The sequence below is a fragment of the Zerene cesonia genome, chromosome 4 (assembly GCF_012273895.1).
Source record: "Zerene cesonia ecotype Mississippi chromosome 4, Zerene_cesonia_1.1, whole genome shotgun sequence".
NCBI classification, from domain to species: domain Eukaryota; kingdom Metazoa; phylum Arthropoda; class Insecta; order Lepidoptera; family Pieridae; genus Zerene; species Zerene cesonia.
Genome location: NC_052105.1, coordinates 1923624 through 1943413, shown reverse-complemented (window position 1 = coordinate 1943413; position 19790 = coordinate 1923624). Strand labels below are relative to the sequence as shown.

General features: G+C 32.7%; 1 protein-coding gene across 1 annotated transcript in view; it reads left to right on the top strand.

Annotated features, from left to right (window-relative positions):
- Window positions 1-18705: 18705 nt before the first annotated feature.
- LOC119839773 (protein fem-1 homolog CG6966) overlaps window positions 18706-19790 on the top strand; it is an 18715-nt gene continuing 17630 nt past the window's right edge. Inside the window, exon 1 of the mRNA XM_038366213.1 lies at window positions 18706-18836. The gene's annotated coding sequence lies outside the window, so the exon portion shown is untranslated. The remainder of the gene's footprint in view (window positions 18837-19790) is intronic.

The window sequence follows — 19790 nt, the reverse complement described above, 5'->3', positions numbered from 1 at the left end:
GGTGATGCATGATGCAATTGCTAGGGAATAAATCGTCATTTATTCATAACTATTTAAGTATGCGGAGTCGATATGTGGACGAAATAAGGTAAAGTTTACAAATAAACTTACTGGTTTTCTCCTAAAGTAAATAAAATAATAAGGCATATTATATTATCAGTCGTCAGTTCTTGCAATTTTAAAGTAACTTTAAAAAATTGTCTGAAGTAGGTACACGGCAGAAAAACGTGCATGAAAGAATATTTATTTTTATATTATTAACTGTTGTTATAACATCGAAATTATAAATGAATCGAGTCTTTTGTACGAATGGTGTATTTTATTGTTTAAAGAGGAGCTGATATTACACTAGCAAAGAGAGGTTATCTTAAATGATTTGTAATGAAATGCCTACTTACGTTTTTTTGTATATACGTAGCTTTATTAGTACCTACTACTCATAGCTAATTTGTAAACATTATGTATAACATATTAATCAGGGTCCTTTTTATTTTTCGAACTCGCGCAGACCGATTAGTTTATCTTTACATAGTATAAAATAATGAAGAAATTAAATTAAACTGACAGAATTAAATATAATGATTTGTCTTTTTTCCCATCGTAATTAAAATCTAATCTAATCTATATCCTATCAGTTTGCTTATAAATAAGGAAACATTTTTAATTAAAACCCAAAGCAGTACAACAATGAATTATCACAGCAGTGCACAATATTATATTTAGAAAAATTATACCTAAAATAGGGAGAAAATTGCTCTCATTATGCCTCCAATAAAGCAAAAATGTGAAAAATGCATCAATTATTACAATTAACAATTTAATCATGGTTCAATAAAACAATGACTAAAGGTATTGACATACTCGTACGTATAAAGTTGTCTTAGAATGAGTTTGTTCACACCTCCCTATAATGATAACTTGTTTTGAATAATTTATGATTTATTGGCCAGTTACTTTGTGAACGAACGCGTGAATAATGCTCTATGATTTCCTCCCTATTAATTGCATAAATTAAAGCGTAATAAACGATTATTGTTATATTATTTGTTTAGAAACGTAGCTGTTACATGCAAAAGTCCTTTAAACTAGTTACCTGTCTTTTTAAATGTGCGCAGTTGGTCATTATATTATACTATTAAGTTAAAATATGTAACTAGCTTTCCGGCCGCGGATTTGCCCGCGTAGTCGAGAGAAAAGATAAACAGACCCAGGGTATTTCACGCACAATTCCCGTTCCCGTAGATTCAAAATATAAAAAAAACTCATCTGTCCTTTTTCAACTATGTCTCAAACTATGTCTATACCAAATTTCAACCAAATCGTTTAAGCCGTTCGTTAGTTATCAATAGGGAAACTAACAATTGCGTAATATAGCTCCTTTTCCTACGGAAGTTAAGTCGAAGGGAAGTCAATTATGCATTTAACAATTATGGAATTATTGAAATTTGAAATTGAAAATAATTTATTTATGGAACACTAAATATTGCTTCTTCGAAACATTCATTCTTTTTATTATTATTATTTTTTCGAATTAAAATTTGATTTGTAATCCGTAATTTGTATTCACGACCATATACAGTTTTAAAATATAAGAATGGATGAAAGGTTTTCTTTTCTTGAGGTGTAGGTACTGATTAACAACCAGCGAAATATAAAAGATATAAACCTTTCTATTCTTTCGAGGTATTTCTATTCTAAAAAAACGAGTTTATTCTTACTCTATTTAATTGCCTTTTCTACTGTCCCTGATCACGTTTTAAACATATTGATTGCGCTTAACTGTAACAATAAATACAGATAAAATCTCTTAATGTCACAACATGCTGAGTCATGATGTTTGTTATACAAATAAAATATTCTATATTATAATCGCAAACTGCCTTGTCAGTGTTTTGAAAAATATTGTTTAATTATTATTCATTTAATTGATACAAGGAAGTTTAGTTTAGTGCACAAATGAACAAAAAAAAAAAACTGAAAGGCGTTTACGCACATACACAACATAACATACGTATATGGTTTAGTCACGTTTATTTGTTTTGTGCAATCGTAAAATTGAAATCGAGTAGATTGACTTGTTCGCATAAGGAGAACACGTGAGACAAAGTCAAGGATCTGCATCGAGCTGCATATATGGATGGAGTGTATCATTGTATCTAGGTATATAGGTATAATTTCCTAGGAGTTACTTTTTAGCGCTTTGTTTAGTAAAGAGGAGCATACTTTATTTAAGCTTTTATACAAGTTTGTAAGCTGTTATGCAACTAAAAAGCAGGATTAAAAAATCGGAGATTTACTTTAAATTTTATAAAGCTTTTTCGTATACTTTATTTCCTTTAAATAGTTAAAAAGTTTAAATACCTATAGACGTATAAATTTTTAAATTAAAGCGTTCATTCAGAAAATAATATATAATAATTATGCAGTCGGTCTCTACTTAATGTAATTTTTGTTGCACCGACTTAACGACTTGTTATTGCTACTCTTCGAATAAATTATACCGAGATACCTTCTATTTACGTTTGCAACAATTACAGACCTTTCTATCCGTTAATCGTCTATAATATGACGTGGTAGATACAAATTACGTAGTCAATTCAAAGGTATCTAAAAAATACTATATCATACAGATTTTTTCTGGTAATTAATCAGCCTTGGAGTGCTAGATCGACTCGGTACCGCATGTCTACGCGCATCGTACAAATGCCTGACAGGCGGAAAAAAGCGACTTATGTAGGTTTATTTATTTTATTCTAGACACCGCATAACTTATCTAGAAACCAGAAGTGTTGAGAGCTCTATGACGCACACGCAATACGCTATCGACCTGTTTGTCGTAACGATACAGAAATCGTAGCACGATTTTGAATAAATTTCAGTGGTAATTTGCAATTACTGTTTTGCTTTATTTTACACGGGTATCATTTGTGTTAAAGCTTGGATACAACGGATATGGCGTGGAGTTAAACGTTCCCATATGCCCAAAGGGGATTGGGTTATGGAACGATTTAATCGATGTAAAGGTCAGTCGAATTTTATTAAAAGGAAATTCTATATCATCGAATTGATTATACATTTAAAATATGCATTTCGCAACAGAAACGTAAAACGTCATTTAACTTTTATATTCTGTTTCTGGGTTGGTCAGAAATGTTTATACCGCTAATATAATAAGGTAATTTGTTCTTAAATGTTTCATAGCAATAAAGAGGTATTTTTATACTGACTATACATGTTATGTTATTTAACATAACATGTAAGATGTGCGTTACACGTAAACAAAAAGGTTTCCCTATACAGCATGGTGTGACGCATGACGCTTATAAAACACATATAAATTACACAATAATTGCTTTGTCCGCGATCAAGCCGCAAAACCGCGAAGGCCACCAATCTGTTACATCGGACAATTACTTACACATGTATATCACGGACGACAGGCGTGTTATGTAATGCACGGCTAGCTAGCTTTCGCCCCCCGGAGCCGCGTGCGGCATGCCAAACGGACGAGGTGCTAGTTGCAGACTCGTTGCAGCACGCGTGATCTTATTGTATTATACCCTAGAGAATGTTTGCGAGTTAGTGGGTCTAGGCGTGTTGAGGGAAAAATAACGTTAGGTGTGGGTAGCTTGTGATACACGTTGATGTAGGTAAGTGTGTTGGAGAGGTCATTGCATTATTTGCGTCTCGTCCTTAACAGTAAGCGATAAGTGAAAATGCAAATATGCAATGTAATAAACTGATGTATAGAATTGGTACGTTTTTTGTATTTTATGTGCTGTGAAAGCTTGGGAATGATGTTGACATTAAATTAATGTATAACTAAAGTGAAAATTGGAATATTTCCATTTATAATCTAAACACTAAGCAATTTTGTGATTAAATTATTATTTCACAGCGTGTATTAACACGAATTAGCGGTCAGTGTTAAACTACGAAAGCACATTCTGAGTGGAACTTGCAGATTTCAATTTGTTTATGATTCAAGTACAGCGTTCGTAGCGTGTCGAGTGCGTGCTTGACATGCTCCGTTCTAGCTGTACGCTTGTGCACTATCAGGTGAATAGCTTGTATGGTGCTTCTAGAACATTCAAGTAGTAGTATATACAATTTAAAATAGATATAGTGATGGATTTGCCAAAATTCGTGATGTTTGCCCGAATTGTGTCTAACAGTGTACTGAGCTTGTGTTTATGTTGTATTATAGGTGGAGGATATGGTGTCCTTTTATCCTTTTTATTTGTGTAATGAATTGAATTGTTGAAAAAGTAATTGAATTCTACGGAAATGTATGAAGACTTCTACGTAACGAAATACTATGTCATGTGTAACTAGAGCCCTAGCCCGTGGGCTAGGCGGACCGCTATATATGTACCACGGTAAATATATAGCCTAAAGCCTTTCTCAAGAATAACTTTCTAAAATTGAAAGAATTTTTCAAAACGGTCCAGTAGTTCCTGAGATTAGCGCGTTCAAACAAACCCTTCAGTTATATAATATTAGTATAGATAATATGTGTGTATTTCATAGATGCGATGTGATTTGGAACAATTCGTATATCGTGGTCTATGTATAAGTAAACAATTAAATAGGTGATAAGGAGAGCCGATTAGATACGATTAACGTGAATTTATCTACACAGCTCTCTCTCCTTTTGCGTATTTGTTCGTTTTTATTTGTTCGAAATGTGTTTTTTAACCTTCCTGCTATGGACATTTTAGTATAAAAATAAATATTGCTAATAATGTTAGTATGTATGAGGTAACATTAGAGCTCTCTACTGTAACTCATAATAAATCATGAATATACTCACATATCCTTTTCTTACCCTTCCCATTCCTTTCCTTTATTCCTCTCGTCAATCCTTTCTCAATCCCTTTCCAATTCGGAGTCGGCAATCCATTTGTAGAGGCGTTTGGTCTGCAAACGATCTTACGCCTCTCCAAATGTTCATGGGCGGTGGTAGCGCTTACCATCAGGCGACCCACCAGCTCCATTGCCGACGGTGACATAAAAAAAAACATTGCGTCTAATATATCTTAAATATAGGTACCTGTATTATATGTATCGAGATTATATCATAATATTAAAAAAAATACATAAAAAGACAAGGTTAACACGTTTTATAGATCCATTGCAGATAAGTGACTAATTAGATACATACTAGCTGTGACCCGCGGTTGAAACCGCGTAAGTCCGTATCCCGTAGGAATATCGGTATAAAAAGTGCCTATGTGTTATTTCAGTTGTCCAGCTATCTACGAAGCAAAATAGTTTTATTATTCACCAATAGATGTCAGGAAAAAAAAACACGAATAAAACACTAATATGACATTTTCTAAAAATTCCTAGCTAGATCGATTTATCGCCCCTGAAACCCCCTATATACTAAATTTCATGAAAATCGTTGGAGCCGATTCCGAGATTCCAATTATATATATATATATATATATACTAGCTGCGCCCCGCGGTTTCACCCGCGTAAGTCCGTATCCCGTAGGAATATCGGGATAAAAAATAGATGTTGGCCGATTCTCAGACCTACCCAATATGCTTACCAAATTTCAGAGGAATCAGTCAAGCCGTTTCGGAGGAGTATGGCAACGAAAACTGTGACACGAGAATTTTATATATATATATATATATATATATATATATATATATATATATATATATATATATATATATATATATATATACAAGAATTGCTCGTTTAAAGGTATAAGATACATATGTAATGTATCGCAAATATGAGGGGAAATCCATTGACTAAATATTGAATACTCGCAGTCCGTCCCGGCTTCGTGGTATATAGCCTATAGCCTTCCTCAATAGGTTATCTAACACTAAAGATAATTTTACAAATCGGACCAGTAGGTTCTGAGATTAGCGCGTTCAACTAAACACAAACAATCTTATCTCTTCAGCTGTATAATATTATTATAGATTAAAATTTGATATGACTAAGTAGGTACTAACGTGTCATGTTAAGTTTGTCTCGTCACAGGAACTTTGATAAATACAATGGTAAATAATGCTATGTTAATAAGTAATTACTATAATTTTATTCACTATTGTTTTAATCAAGTTCACACAAGACACGTGGCGGTCGAAACTACGGGTTGACATTACATGTTATGTATAAATGTACATATTATATCATATATGTAAATGTATACTACATTACTAACTATCATTCCGCCCGCGGCTTCGCTTGCGTTGACCACACAATTTTGCACTTCGTGGGTTTTCAAATACTGCCTAGTATGACATTTTTTACAACTCGAGTTTAGATATATATCTTGTCAAATATTTTTTTAAGTAAGAAACTATTTAGAAACCTCTATTCAATTTTTAAAGAAGTAATACCTATCCAATTATACCTCATTTAGGTAATTTCATACCTATTTTTTATTTTCAAATAAAATGTGGCCTATATGTTGAACCTAATATTGGTCTATCACCATATAACACCATATATTTTTTTTTATGTCACCGTCGATAATGGAGGTGGTGGGTCGCCTGATGGTAAGCACTACCACCGCCCATGAACATTTGCTCGTTTGCAGACCTTACGCTTCTACAAATGGATTGTCGACTTGGAATTGGATTGGGATTAAGGAAAGATTGACGACAGGAATAAAGGAAAGGAATGGGAAGGGTAAAGAAAAGGATATGGGCCTCCGGCTCCCCCAGTCAACCAACGAAACACAGCAGTATGCAATTTCACGCCGATCTTCTGTGGGGGTGTGGTACTTCCCGGGTGCGAGCTGGCCCAATCTGTCCCGAAGCATGCTCGACTAACACTATTACGAACACATCGATAAATTATTTAATTACTTAAGTAAATTAACTTTTAACATTGTAAATCAATATATAAAATTTATTATCAGTATCAATGAACTGTAAACACGTAATAAACGATTCTAGATTCTTACGTGCATAATTAATAGACCATGACACTGGTATATAAACAAAAATGAATGAACAAATCGATTTGTGTTCCAATCGAAACGATTACTAGTTAATAATAATTAGCAATGAATCCTCGATTAGTGTATCCGTTTGTATGTTGAATAGTAACAGTAATTATACAATGAATTAACTTGTCCTTGACTATTTATATTTAGTCCGAGATGCTATTGTGTGGTAATCAGTTCACTAGTTTCAGAATATGTACCGTTAATGTTCTATACGAATATTATGCATACTCTTAAGTGGGGGGTACGTTTTATAGTGATCAGTGCATGTAAAATTCTTGTATTTGTAACAACTCCGAAACGGTTTAAAATGGGATATAAATTTTGAATCTAATTTATACATGTACATAGGGTTGAGAATAGGTTGTGAACTATTTGTTATACCCTTAACTTCCAAGTGATTTGTGCCCTGGTTGTGTATAAATGTTTGCTAAAATTATATTAGCGTCTCTCCAAGTTCTAAAGACGAAGTTAGTCGTTAGTCGTTAGTTTGTATTGCATCTATTGTGACGAAACGGTAAGTGTGGTAGATGCAGTTTTAAAAACAAAACGTGGTTGATACCGTTTGTTAATTACAACTATCGAATATAGGACAATGTGTGGAAGTTTCGTAAACGTTGCATTGTTATTTATTTGTACAATTTTTATGTTAGTTGCCTAAATTACTAGGCGCGTTGTATGTGGAGACAACTATTTGAAAGAGGTAGAGGTATGTACATACTAGGATTAGTATTATGAGATTTTGTATAGATAAACGCAATCCAAGCAAATATACATATAACTATAATGTACCGAATATATTTTGTAGAAATGAATATGTAAATAATATTATGTATTACGTTATACGAAAAAAAAACTAATATGTTCTAACTTTTACGACAGAATCACAGAAAGGTAAACAACAATGAAATAAAAAAGTATTTGCTCCCAAAAAGGTTTCAAATGTATATTAAAATCTGGGTTGTATGTTATCGCTTTCCTTTTAAAATTCAGTCATTGTTCAGAAGATAAGTATGGTTGTCCCTTCGGTAGGTAGTTCGCTAATATAATAAAATAATCATTCTCATTCAATAATTAATATTTTATATGTGTCTAATGATGATAATATTTTATGTTAGATCATAATGTATGTTAGATATGCAATCAGAATTGTGTTAAAAGTTAAAATCTCAGATTTCCTAGGTAACCTTTATTTTCAGTAATATTGTTAAATAGCAAATATCGAATGTTTTTCACCTTCAATTATTTGTCCTTCGTTTATATTATTGTCTGGATAATGGTCGGTAGCCCTAGGTACAGTGAAAGGTATTTCACTTCAAGGGCAAAGATGATTCGGTCGGGCTTTGTGACCAAAATAACGACACACTTAAAGGATTTGCGTATAAAGCCGATTCTGGGTTAATTATTCTTTTATTGTACACAAAGGGGAGTCAATTAATGCATGTTTCATATTTTAAGTAGAATTCATTAGCAGTTATATATGGTTGTTCTGTTGTTGTCTGTATGTTGTATAGTTTTTGAATCTAATAATATAAGTTTACTCGTAGGTATAATATAAGGAACAAACTATCACACTGCATAAAATTATAAATGCGAAAGTTTGCATAAACGGATTTATGTTTTTTTTTTCACGCAAAAACAGCTGAGCGGTTGGTACTGTTTGAAAGTTGGTACCTACAAATTGCGAATTGGAATTAGCGCTTAGGCTACTTTTAAACCGGGTACCACGCTGTTAATATCTGATAACATCGGAAACGCGTATTCGATTTTTTCGATTTTTTCGGTTTTTTAATTTCTTTAAATTGTCTTCGCCCTGGATAGTTGTGTTAGCAAAATTCATAGTAAATAAGGTATGAATATTGTTCGTTTGCCGCGTTAGCTATTTTATAATATAGACGATAAGGTACAAAATCATTCGTGATTTCAGAGTACCTATAACGTTTTTGTAACAATAATAATTACCATTTTTATTAGGTTGCTTTAATTATGTAACGTATAAAATTAAAAACGTTTTGTTTGTTAGATTTGTTAAACACCATGAAACAAAAATCAAGGAGGCGTGAAACTATCACGTGTAAACACAACGTGATGACTGTATTGTATGTACCCTTTTAAATTGACCGTCATTTGAACAATTATCTTAACCTAACTCTATCGTAACCTAACTTTTAACTGACGACGCCTTCCCTTATAATTGTGAACATGATATACGCCCCATGGTTGTTTCATTAATAATAACAGTTTTGGGGCCAAGTTGAAAAGCCAGTCCGATTTAGGGTATTTTATTGTTACAAGCCAAACTCGGAAGAGTCGTCGTAATTAAATTATAACCGCGTATAAAATATTTGCAATAAACGCTAAAATTACAAAAGTGACACTTCCTGCTGTATCTTGTAACATTGAAAAGAAAAGGATTTGTTACAGGCCGTTTGGCAATAGCTATTAAGAAGTCGACATAGAGATAATGAAATGCCGGTCAAAGTCGTTTCTCACGTAATGGGCAAATGATTCAGCGGAATTGTGAATAAGGCGCGATTCACACGCGTGATCTTGTAGCGATTTAAATGAGATTACTGAAACAATGGGTACCCATATTGCTGCTATGCGGTGTGCACTGTGCACTGAACCTTGATTTGTGTGTGTGCTTTTAAAGAATGGGTGGGTTTCGGCTGAGTGTGAATGTTTTTTGTTGTGTTTCTTTTAAAGAAAATTGCGTATGTATCGTTTGCACAATCCTGCATCAATACTACAGGGTGTACACAAAACGTATTATTGTGACTGCTGGATTTGATGCGTAGGTCGTTTTTACAGAAATAAAATGCATAAATTTGTAGCTATTTACACGATTGCTTTAGTTAAAATAAAACTTGTTATGTTCCTCTGCATACCTTAAACAATGTCAGTTAAAATAAGGTAGGTCAACATAAATTAACCAAGTACGTCACATCCGCACTGGTTTTATGGTTATATGCTATCATTTTACTGTAACTTAGGCACAATGCACATATCAAGTAGTTCAAAAACTACGTGTATTTAATACAAATTAGGACGGCAGTCGTGTCATAATATTAGAGAACAACATCTCTTTCTCTTATATATATTGTATTTATATATATAAACGCGATTTATTCTATATGTTATTTAACCCGACGTTTCAAACACTACAGCGAGCGTGGTCACGGGGAGACTATATATAATGATTAAATAGCGTTTAAAATCCGTTAAAAAATCTTTTATTTCTGAATATATAAAATTCTCATTTTCATACCCCTAAATGATACAAAAGCAGAGCAGCATTTGCCGGGACAGCTAGTAACTTATACGTCTACTAACGTCCACGTTTTAAAATTTTACATTCTTATGTAAAATTTAAAACCGAGAGCCGAGCTACTAATATTTTATGTTTTAATGCATGCTATGCATATTGCATATGCATGGTAGCTAGATGCATGCGATAAAAATACGTGTTATATGATAACCTAAACCTTCGAAATTTCATATGTAACGGTGAATAAAATCGTTTAAATTTTTGGTCGTGGAATCAGGTGTTATATTTAAAAACAGGTGCGATAAACATGTTTTAGAGCAAATAATGTTATTCGATATAGATATAGCTGAATTTTATGTTATTGCCACGTTATTACTTAATTATTATGCCTATTATAGGTAATCTACCGTTGTATAATTCTATATAAAAACAAAGTTAATCTGATTATAAGGAAGAAGATTATTAATGAATCTAAATGCTTGTATTAATTACAAGCCTGTTATTTCATAGTAAATATTTATATTTTATATTTTGCTCATCGCACGCCTATAATTTTCTCACGCATCTTATTGAACGTTGCAGAAATTGTGTTTGTTGTCGTTTAACCCAAACAATTAATTGTGAAAAAAAAAATTGTAATCATATTCTATCGAATTCAGAATGATATTTGCCTTGAAGTCTATCGGTGTCGATTGGGTCATCATGTGATTACGCTCGCTGTAAAGTGTAAGACGTTGGGTTAGTTTGATCGCGTTTTCAACAACCACAGTTTTATAGCACGGTGAGAACACTGCTTTTCTACATCAGCATAAACTCAATGGATTGTGGTTCATTCGGTGTCATTATCTGAGTGTGGTTTCTAAATCATCGTCAATACAATTAGTGCTTTCACGAGTGAATCATTGGTGAACGGTGGTGAAACCGTTTCGAAGGTACAGTGGGTGGTACGAAGTGTTGGTTACATGCACGTGAACTCTAATGACGCATTCCACATATCGATTGTTATGTTGACTAACTGATTGCGATGAGTAATGTGGGTAATGCTAATTACCTACATGCGGCTTAAGTAGAACGTTGAGTTTAGTTTGTTGCCGGTTATTTATAAACTATTTGTGCAAGCACGGCGGCTTCGTGGGACTTATGAACCTAGGTTAGTACGGTTCTTATCGATTAAGAAGAAAAAACGTACATATTTTATATTATTCTCCCAGTTTTCTATCTTACTAAATCGGTGGTTAATGAACATATTATGAGACGATTTCGGAGTTGGTGGTTTACTCTTTGAAATCGATTTTTTAACCAAATAAAATACTTCAAAGTAAACACAAAACAATTGAATATCTATTTAGTTTGCTTGTATTGTATTGATGTGTCTTTGTTCATTGTAGTACAAGTCAGACTGTCGGTAGTCAAAATTAACATTAAAATGTCCGCAATTAAACTGCTTTAATAAAGACGTTTTTATATTGTATCAATAAAGTTAAATATTGACTTTTTGACAAGGAGCTTGAAGCATCTCTTAGGGACTTAGGCACTAAAAGCACTAAAGTAAAAGAAGTAGCCATACACCCCCCCCCCCCCCCCCCCCCCCCACGAAAGAGTCGGATCGGTATCTCTCTTTACGGTCAATTTATTTCTATCACTGCAATTGGCATTAGAAATTACTGCAGGTTTAATATTTAAACCAGTTTATCTGCTAGCAATATATATTACAATATTATTTCCTGACTGACCATTTTCGTCTAGACTTCTTTGTGATAAAGATTATTAATATTATATAAAGAGTTATAACTAAGTAGACACAAAAATAATGTTTTGAGGGCATTGCAACTTTAATTATAATTGGCAGTAGAGAGATTATGAAACCTTATTAGTATACAAACGCCGTAATAGAAAAGCCTTTACCGCTTTTAGAATGAGCTCTTTAGCCTTATGTAATGTCGTACTTAAATGTTATTCAATATTATACAAAACAGACATACGTGTCGTATGATAATTTGCTTTATATTTATGGTAACAATGTTAAAAAAAACGTGTTCTCGATTGTTCTGTATTACGATGCAAAATTGTAAACAAATTCAAGTTTAAAGGTTATGGCAAGGGTATCTAGACTAGACACTGGGAAAATACTGCGTAGAGACGAGAGTTCGAGTTTCTAAATCAATACTTTTGATCTGCGTAGATGAGAGGAATACTGTTGGTAAACAGACAATTCTCTTTGGATTTTTATAATACATCCATATTAATGTTATAATGAGATAGTTTCTGAATTTGTGTGTATTAACCAATTTAAAAAATTCTTCTACCAATAACACGCCACGTTATCTGTGAGTGTCATATGCCATATTTTATTTTTTTTATCCTGGACCAAACCGGACGAAGCCGCGACGAGCGGCTTGTTATTAATAGGAACAGCAGTACGGTACCTGTGATCATAATTTTTATTATTTTATAACATAATTTCTATCTATTTTTAATTTATATCTAATACTATCTCTATTTTGTACATAAGAATATACTCTGAAATGTATCTTCAAATTGAAATGGAATATAATCATATTCATTAAGTAAACGCGACTCCCACGTTTGAGCATGTTTTACTAATATGATGATTTCTTAATATTTTATACGTTCTATTTTGTATTATTATACTACGTTGATTAAAATGTCCGTGGATAACATTCTACTAGCATATTTCTAGTCACAGCACACATCTCATTTGAGGCTTGCCCTACCGCAATGTTTATGAATGTTATTGTGGTTGTTTATGCATGATAAATGGTATGTACGCTTAGTATTAAAATAATCAGCTCACGAGTCCGTGGGTTTAGTCGGATGATCCCCGGTAGTCAGATAGGTTCAATGATTTTGGATTCATCATCAGCCCATTATTATGTTCCCACTGCTGGGACACAGGCCTCCTATGATGGTTCAGACCATAATCCATCACGGATGGCCAAGTGCGGGTTGGCAGATGTCACATGTCCTCGAACTTTTGATTCTTGGACATGCCGCTATCCTCACGATGTTATCCTTCACCTTTTTAAGCAGTCGTGATGTGGATAACATCACGACTGCTTAAATGGTGTACATAAATTGATAAATCAATTTATTTCCTGCATGCTCTCCCCGTCTTGAACCCTGACTTATCGATTTTGATGTCCTAGGTTCTCACCACTGAGCCACCACCGCACCGATTAGCTTGGTTTTTATTAAACAAAAAATGAAGTTTTAAACTGAGTATGCGTGTATATAATAAACATATCTACGATTTTTTAACAATGTTTGAAACAAATGTTTTTTGAGACATTGAGATGATGATTGACAAGGTGACAAGATGTTCGTAGACAATAATTGATTTAGGTATATATCCATATATAAGCCTGAATATTCTTCCAAAAATTCATACTTTTCTTGGAAACAGTTTTCCATTTAAAAAAGCTTACAATATTACATACCCTCTAAAGGTATCAAATTGATCAAGTTACTCAATATGTGATATTAAAATTCAAACTTAGAAATCAACTTTGGATGTCGTACCTACAACAACTGAAACTATCTTTCATTCTGAATGCCTTTAAAATTTAAATGCGTTATCAGCATTTCTAGAACAATCTAGTTGAATAGTCGTGAGCTGTCTATCAGAGTGGTTACAACTACCATGATATTCAGTTGAGCGGTATCGTATGATCTCGTATAGAAAGTCGCTTTCGTTGTTATTTTGTTTATGTGCCATTAGTGAAGACCGTGATAGTAACCGTTTATTGAGGTTACAAGGTTATTCTATTGAAAATACCGGTGATACAACCCAGTCTCGATTTTCCTAAATACTACTCGGATACGCTCTCAATACATTTACTGTATTGGATTTCACTTGCGAGTAGAAATGTATGTTAAATAATTTAAACCTTATCAACAAGGCTAAAGAATCTATATTTCATATCACGTAAGACTGTTTTCATTTTTGATCGCCTGTCATTTTATTCACAGCTAATATACAGTGTAAAACCTTTGCCAAGTGTAGTGGAAGGCGCTCTTTTTTATGCGCTGAAGTAAATGGCGTGAGTTATTTCGTTAAATTCGTTTTGAAGGTAAATTTTAGTATTAGAAAATTAAATATGTTTTAGGTTAAGAAAATAGTAACATGATACTAGATATAGTTACTATGCAAGTAGAAACCAATTACAGATCTTGTTTAGGTCTTGCGAAAGCTGTTGTAGCTTTCATTTCTATAGATCGTAATGTTGCAATATTCCATAGGAAATACGTTTACAATATTTGATTTATGTAATTTGTTACGTTGTTAACTTCCTTAGGGCAGGTTTCGAGACTCGATTTCTACAATGAGTATTTTATAAAATTATAGTCTGTTAGTTTATAAACATGACTAATATAATCGGATTTTCTGGAATAGTTTGATAGCGGCCGGATTTTTTGGAAGACTTTTTTTTAAATCATTAATTGCTTTATTTTTGCAAATACCTAGTACTGACCCTTAATTATTATTGCTCCATAACACGTTTTAAGAAAGTCACGTAAGTTTTCAACACTTTAAAATGAAATCACGTACGTGTAAACTTACTTATAAAACGTTTAACCCAAAATTTGTATTTTAATGAGAAATGGTAATTATACTGGATTGGATCGAGGTCAACATTTCTACGACGATATTGAAATTATATGGTTTAGATCTTGCAGTGCTTTCAAAATAATTATGAGAAAGTGAATCTCCTATGAGATTTAATTTGTATTTAATTCTATTTATATTATTTACGAGAAACTTCATGTCTGGGTGTCGGCAATTTAATAACACTAACATTTTTGAATTTATCATTTTTGAATATGTTCGTTCGTTTTTTTTAGTTCAGGCCAACCCTATGTATCCGACATTATGGGACGTCGGTAATGTATTTGTAGAAAGGAATTATGTTTGACCGTATTACTACATTTTCCACATCACAAAAATAATCTCGCCAATCGTTTGAAAACCCACGGAGCTATCTAGTAAGGAAACAGTAAAACAAATAATAATAAAATTCGATTTAAAAATTCGTCGTTTAAAGGACGTAGGTACACATTCATTTAAGTCCAAGTAAGGAAATCGATCACTCCACTAATAAAAAATATGAAATGCATCTGCGCCATATACATATTAAATTACACTCATATTATGCAAGTAAAGAAAAATCACCGAGTCATCATAATTTGTTTGTTGTAAAATTTTTTATATGAGAATCTGTCTAGTATTGAAAGTTGGAATGTCGAAACATTAGCCCAGTTGTATGGAGGTAAAATTAATACATTGCGTATGAAAGCTTAACTTGAGTATAAATTTTAAAAAGTATTCATCCATAGTAGTATGTTACGACACTAGAGGCTTGTGTTAAATCTACTAAAGTAATAAAATAAATACTTGACGGCAACAATTCCGCTTCTTCATTTATCGAAGTAGCAATTAAGTCGTTGACGGCGATCGTAAAATGTTATTAATTTTAACAACAAAACATAAACAGCTTGTGAACAAATGTATGTCCATCAACTGCATTTGTGAAATTCACTTGTTGAATCGCGGATAATATAACTTAGCGTTTCTTCTTTATTTCATATGTTTTTATAATTCCAATACAAATATCGAATAGTCGAATTATAATATAAGTGATATTTTTCATATGACAAAGAAATGACAGTTTATACCACAGTTGAAACATTTCCGAATCTAGCTAGAGACACAAAATTCACTAAAATCATTTCACCTGTTTAAGAGGAGATAAATATGTAGATAAAGATTTCAATACGGGTATCAGTATAATTAGGTACCTACTACATGTATATAAACTTAAAAACTTTCGTCACGGACCTACGTAGCACACATATCTTGGTAGCATTGAAGTTTAATTCACACTAATATTATATCATAAACTAGCTGTTCGCCCCGGCTTCGCCCGTGGTACATATATAGTCTATGTTACTCGTGGATAATGTAGCTTTCGAATGGTGAAAGAATTTTTAAAATCGGTCCAGTAGTTTTTGAGCCTATTCATTACAACCAAACAAACAAAGATTTCCTCTTTATAATATTAGTGTAGATAAAAAAAACTTTAATTTCAAAATATCTTATATTAAATATCGTATATTATATTAAGATTAAAATCACAAAATCAACGTATTTATTAAATGATAAATATACAGACGCAAGTAATATTTCATATGTGTATAGTAATAAAAAAGTCAAGGAGTTTTGTATCGTGCGAAGAGAAATGTTTTTTTTTTGTTTGTCTTTCAAAAGTTATCTATGAGATATTATAAACGCGAAAATTTGTAAGTATGGATGAATGGATGTTTATTACTTTTTCATGCGAAAACAGTTTATCGTATTCGTTGATATTTGGTACAGAAACAGATTATAGTCTGGAGTAACACATAGACATAGGCTACTTTTAACCGGTTACGACTCTTTTTAATTGGTTTTTATACCGGGGCGATTGGCATATAGTAAAAATTTATTATAATAATGAATTTTTATTTCAGATGCCCTCTAGACTTAATTTGTATATAGATAAACATTAAGATATTGACTTGGCACCGAGGAAGTTTGAAATGCACTTTCTATTTAGAATTATGGTTTTGTTACATAAGGGAATAGGAAGAGGAAGCTCTATGTAAATAGGTTAATTGTTCGCTTTATGAAATCGTCTGATGTGGAGAATGATTTAAATGGTCTAATAATATACATCAAAAGACCATTTCGTTATAATTTCTTAGATAATCTATTTGTATCTTTATTTAGGATTAGACTTGTTTATGAAGGATTTTGTTACTATGAAAATATTAATTTTATTTTATGTTATAAATAGGTAATTCTATTTTATATTTTTATTTGAATTGAGAATATATAACTACAACGAGAACGAATGACTTCCGACTCTCTACTTAGACTCTCCCACAACTCTACGTTACAATGTAATGTAGATATAGTTGTTAGTTAGTAGAGGAATATACAGATGTTTACTTATATTGATACTGAAATTCATTAATTACCTTACAAATAAGTTGGTTGTGTTCATAATTAATAAACTCATATTCTAATTAAGGCACTATATTGTTTGTCTTATACTCAAGGGAAGCTCTGAAGCATTTTAAATACTATAGAGTTACATCGGGATTTCGGATTCTCTTGATATCTTAAGGCAGCCATTAAAATGCGTTGAACAAACTGTCGGTGTCGAATTTCGGCAGGATTTTCGTAAGGTTTCAGTAATGATCTAACTTGTTACTAATATAACGTGGTAATAGACAAATAAACACACCTAAACAAGAGAGAGAGAGAGAGGGGTATAGGTACCTCAGAATCTGAGATTGTGAGACCGTTTGTGCCGAACCGCGACGAAACTTCGATGAGTTGTTATTAGGTACCTACCTACCTACTCGTAATATAAAAGTTTGTTATTTTTTAGTTATGTTTTAAAATCTACACAAAGCCACTTCTACATATCTATTGAATGACGTTATTTATTGAAAATTAAAATTCCGTGCCAAATTTAATATCTCATGCTACTTTACAAATTCCACTTTAATTTATAACTGTTCTCTAAAACTTGTGTATTAGTATACAGTAGATCATGAATATTTCATACGAGAACTCATGAATTCGCTACCAAGAAAGCGTTGTTTATACGTCGTGCGCTTGCACTTTGAGAGCTTTAAGACTTACGGTTATTTGTTGTTTCAAAATGCAAATGGAATGGAGTGAAGAATCTCATTAATTAAATTAACACAAAAGGCGCATCGCATGAAATGCTTTACGCGAATGCAACCAAATTATAAGACAATTTCCTTCTTATTTGCGGCTATTTTGACAAAGGAAGGAAAGTTTTGACATTTCAAAAATACGTAAATTAATCAAATATATGTCGTTAGTGCAATTATGGGACCCTTAAATTGAATACTTCTTTTTGTTCAGTGTCATCTTGGATGCCGTGTTTTAAAGGAACTATGCGCAATTAAGCTCATACATCGATAAACACAACAATTAAGGATAAATGGTTTGTAGGTATTTTAATGCGAGTATCATACTTTCTTATAAAAAGTTAAGAGTTATGGGTTGTCTTAACCCTGGTAAACATAGCATACAATTGTGTTTTGTATATTTTACTTTACGAATTGGTAATGTTTGTCACTTTCATAACTTACAAACTATCAATTAGTGCTCTTATGATATTAAGAATATTATTGGTGTTAAATAAACTAATCTCTAGGTGCTTATTTAAAATTGGCATGTGCCTGTATAAAAACTGATCTCTATGCGACGATCTCGACGTTGTGTGCAAGAAACTTGACAAGCCATGTGTCCAACGAGGGGCAGCGCGCATTGCGCACGCACAATTTTTTTTACGGTCATCCCCATAGGTTTTTACGCGGTAGTTCGCATCGGCCGCTCGGCAGTTGCTACACAGCTGGCGTGTTGGAAAGGCAAAAGTTTTACGTAATTATCTTGTGTAACCGCCGGTGAAAGAGACACGGGACACCGCTCTTGCAGTGTTGCATTCGACATCGACGCGGTCGGTTGCGTGCGGTCCGACTACACGCCGGTAAAAATCGTATCATGCTTTGTTGTGATCCCATAGACGTTGCTATACTTTAACGGCCTCTAAGCAATATTACTCGTAAGATGTCAGGTCTTTAGTGGATTTTTGATATTGTGTTATTTTTGTTAATATGTAGATATACTTAAATGTGTCGTCACTCGGATCGCAATTAGTAGGCTAGAAAGTGCAAACGCCTACTTACTCAACCGTAAACAATGCAGTTTTCAGTTCGGTTCAATTCAGTTCAGTGAATAAAGTCGTTTGTATTTATTTGCCGATGAGTAATTTTTCCATTCTGCTCATTTCTAGTAACTGCAGTTTATTTAACAACAATGTTTGATGTTTACAAATAGACTTGGATGTAAACTAATGAACTTGCTAATTAAATTGCTATTAAATTGTACTTCAAACTACGTAAACACCTAATTTATAATAACGACTAAAACGGTGTTCTACTAATGTTTTTTAAATGGACGGAGGTATTTAAATTATTCGTTATATTCGTTTTAAAAATTTATGTTTTGTTGAAAGCCAATGTACATTTTGTTCCATCATTTACATATAGACAAAACAGGGACCAATAAAAAATCCAGCCCATGTCTGATACGTTGTAGGTATAATGTCTCACAATGATGTTTTTATCATACAAATGTGAATGAGTATCCTAGAACAATTTTGAAGTTCAATTTAATTATGATTGTATGTAAATATTACAATATATCATATAAGCAATTCGCGGCGTGACTCCCGTGGATTCTCGATCAAGATTATCTCTGCACCAAATAACATACAGATATGGTAGCTTTTTTCGCGTGAAAGAGTAGCAAACACCCATACCTTCAAACTTTCGCGTTTATAATGTTAGTAGGATTGCAGTAGCATAATATTATACTTAGTCTGGCCATAAATACTGTTACACTTAATTATAAAAAAATATTACATTTGAATTTCGAATCT